The sequence below is a fragment of the Papilio polytes genome, unplaced genomic scaffold, assembly GCF_000836215.1.
Source record: "Papilio polytes unplaced genomic scaffold, Ppol_1.0 DF821400.1, whole genome shotgun sequence".
Lineage (NCBI taxonomy): Eukaryota > Metazoa > Arthropoda > Insecta > Lepidoptera > Papilionidae > Papilio > Papilio polytes.
Window position 1 is genome coordinate 4,736,102 of NW_013527804.1, and position 4,369 is coordinate 4,740,470.

Consider the following 4,369-nt stretch of genomic DNA (forward strand, 5'->3'; position numbering starts at 1 on the left):
GGATTAAAAACGCCCTTCCCTTGTTTATGTTCCTTTCTCTAATAACTAGTAATCATTACCATAGTTATCTACAATCTATTTTAAAACAAGTTGTACACAATCAACCCGCTCATGTGTCCATATAAAAAAGGGAATATTCGCAACTATACATTGTTAGTAATAACCGAGAAATCGTTCGCTAAATGGTAGAGTTTGATTAATGTGTGTGCCAGCTGAGCGTCAGTTTCTCGTAGCGATGTCAGTCGTGAATCAATCGTAACACTGTGCCACAAGAACTCTGTTTGTTTTGTTGATTAACTGCGCAATGAGGAATATTTTAGACACACGCAAACGTTACTTCGTTATTTGTGTTTATAGATGTTCTATCAAAGTACTTATGTTATGTTTATTTTTTAGAAATAAAGCCGCTGATACCATCAGATTTTTCGATTCAAGGTAATTAGAACTCTATTGCAACTATATTTGATATGTAAATTCCAAATTCATTGATGCCATTTTTCTTTTTTAATTTAAACAACTGAATAGTTAAAAAAGAAGAGAATCTACTCACCTGAAACTTTTATTAGAGGTTAGATTTGTTTGAATTAAATCAAAAACTACTAAGCCGATTTGAATAATTCATTCACCATTATAAAGGTAATTTATCTGCGAGTAACATAGGTCATATTTTTAAATTTCACGTAGCCGAAGTCACGATTAAAAGCTAGTATGATATAGAGAATTAATAAAGTATATCTTTAATTTACTAAATAAAACAATGTTGGATTCTACTTAGAAACGTTGAAATTTGCCGTCCTAATTTTATTACAGCGCAGACATTAATTAAGCATTCAAATCTTGTTTCGCATTTATTACTTACGAGTAATTACTTTAACAGGTTTTATTTGAGATTAAATTTGGTTGAAGGCTCATGTTACCAAAAAACTTGGGTCGAATGGCATATCCTGAGGTGCCTTAAGAGTTAATTGGGTTCGGACCCGACCCTTGTACACTTTAGTCGACAAAATCCTAAAGGCAAATTGAGCTCGTTAAATTTCATACCACTTGTGGTAATTTTCTTGATTACTTACAATACAATTATAACTTAAGTACTGTAACGTTATTGTGATAACATTTAGTCATGTCGTCTTAGCATATATATATGTCCCTAGTGACTTGAAGCATATACCCGAGTTGGCTGATTATCAACGTTGACCGAGTGCGGGTTGGTTGACTTGGTCATGTATTTAAAGTTTAATAAAACATAATTAAATGTCAGAAACTGACTTTTCATTCATCACCAGCTCACTATACTTCCCCACCGAGGGGTTCGGAGCCTTCGCTAAAGTTCGGGTGACTAGGCCATAGTCAACCACGCTGGCTAAGTGCGTGTTGGTTGACTTCACACATATCTTTGAATTTCTTCACCGATATGTGTAGGTTGCACCACGATGTTTTTCTTCACCGTAAGAACGAAAATTCGATAATAACATTGGTACATGGCGGGATTCGAACCCAAGACCTGTTGATTACAAGTCAGGTGCCTTAACCACTGAGCCACCGACGCTCAGAACACACGGAAAGTGATATTTGATTATAACGATAATAAATGAAAATATACTACTGTTTATAATACCAAATCACGTTGCGTAATTCCTAAGAATACCGTAGATTAAGGGTGGGTTGCATCAAATCGCCGGTTATACCGTTACAAATAATTTTAACTTTAACGATAACGATATAATGCAACTCACCCTTAAAGTTTTGATATGACAGCTCTTTATTCCTTTTTTGATGGCTATTTTGCCTATTTTAATTTAAGAATATCCGTTTCCCAGACTATACAGACAATTTAATGTAACAGTTTGCAAGTAGAGGTAAATAGTGGTGTAAATATCGTGTTTACGGTCTGACAGACTGATGCTCGCCGGGGCGCGTTGCCAGAGTCAGTTTGACGCATGCCGCTGCAGGGACATAAATCAAATTCAGCGCCGCGATAACAATGAGTATGCACTTCAATGTTCACATCTCGTTACAGATCACGGATCACGGATTTATGTCTATATCTATTATCTATTATATTATATACTAGATGTATTCTTTAGACATCTAAGTTAAAATCGTTAATCTATACTATTATAATAAAGCGTAAACACACACTTCTTTGTTGCCTAAGATGTCGGTAATTACAACATATTTTTGAATGTTTCTTTTTTTAATAACAAGCCCTACACTTACGTCGCACTTTAGACTATACATTTTCACGCCATTAAACTTAGGGGGTAAATATTATGGATAAAAACCCTAATGTGGGAAAGAGGCCATAAGTTGCTGCTTAAATCTAGAAAGCAAGATTGCTAAGGTTTGTCATGTCATGTCATTTTGACATTTGCTATCAATAATTTGACAAATGTAAACAATAAACTAAAATTTTCATAACTTTATGCGGATAAAGTCGCAGGGTAACAGCTAGTAACATTATAAAAACCACGAATATTTATTTGGTTGTATATTAAAGAGATTAAGAGCGTCGATGGCACAGGTGTTAAACCACTTGATTTATAATCTACAGGTCCTGGGTTGGAATCCCACCATGTACAAATGTCGTATATTATTAGAATTTCATATGTACATAATTTACCCGACGATCTTACGGTGAAGGAACAGATCGTGATGCAACCTGAAAACATCGGCGAATAAATTCGAAGATATGTGTGAAGTTAACCGGCACTGGGCCAGTGACATTAACTAAGTTCTAGTAACTTCCTTAAGGTCTATTAACCCTAGCTTAGGGTAGGCTCCGAGCCCTTCAGTGAGAACGCATAGTGAGCTGTTGATGATGCTAACCATTATGCTTCATACGTAAAAATGTGGCCAAGCGTAACGAGTTATTAAAACTACAGTTTCCATTTACGTCCATAAATTCTATGGACTTGAGATTTTAGAAACAAACATTTACTATTTAATATATCAGCTATTTTAGTATTTACCTTGATATTTCAAAAGGTAAAAGTTACATTTTTAGAGCGATCTTCCAATGTGTAACGAAAAAATCATGTCTAAAAGCGTAGGTACTCAGTGAGCGTAAGGAATTAATTGGGTTTTGACCCGACCTTTGTGCGTCTGGTTGGCGAAATCCTTTTACTAGTAACCCTTGTCCACTCAAATTCATCCAATCTGTATTTTTTTCTTTTCCGGGGTAATTTACCGTTATATTGGCTTAGATTAACTGGTTTTTATATAATTTTAATCATGATTTCTTAATTTATTCATAAACGATTGTTTTGTTGGTATGGACCTCAGAAAAGTTTTTACTTTTATTTTACAACTAGCTGTTCCCGTGCGACTTCATCCGCATGAAATTATGAAAATTTTGTCCAATGATCAATTACAAACGTCAAAATGACATGACATGACGACAACCTTGCGTCCATGATGTTGGCTGCAACTTATGGTCTCTTTCCCACATTAGGATTTTTATTCAAAATATTTACTCGTAAGTTTAATGCCGTTAAAATATATAGCATAAAGCGTAACGCAAGTGTAAGGCTTTTTATTAAAAAAAGGATTATTCAAAAATATGCTGTAATAACTGAAATCTCAGGCAACAAAGAAGTGTGTGTTTACGCTTTAATATAATAGTATAGATTTAAAACTTTCAAGTACTGTATTTTACAAAGTATGAACTGTATTAACTTATTTAAATTAATATTAAAAGCATGTTATACAGAAATCGTTTTATAGATATGAGGGCACTTAATACTTGTAACTTAGACGTAAGTTCATTTGTACCGGGCCGTAGTTCAAATAGAGGACTATAATTTTGAATCTTCGGGTCTTGTTTGCTAAAGTTTTGAGTAAATGTCCCTTAGAGAATCGTATAACAGTTTACACAACGTATGTTCACCTCGTATTGTTTAGTACCACTTTAATAAGCATATTATAGCACTAATTACGTACGTATCATTTGTAGCGTAGTTTTTGACAGTGCCAAGTATCCCAAACTAGCGTACCGAGTTAGACTTGAATCCTAGACTACGCTTTACTCTTGTATTCTTGTCATAGTGGTCCTAAAACTACGACTTGTTCAAGCCCCTGCGTTATCAAACGAAGTTGACAAAGCAAAAGGCATAGAACTGCCACAGACGAGGTACGCCGAGGATAAACGCAGCACACGAGGGTTTTAAAGACTTCAAGCACGGACAGCTACTATTACATTTTTCTTAAGTCTATGGACTATGGATATGACAAGTAGATATTTATATTTCGTTATATACGTTAATTAATATGACTTCTACTGAAGAAACAAAAGGCGATTTCGAATTCTACTGATTAATCGCTTTGAAGCTTTAACGGAACTATCGGTTGTAGTTATTGCCACAGATTAATA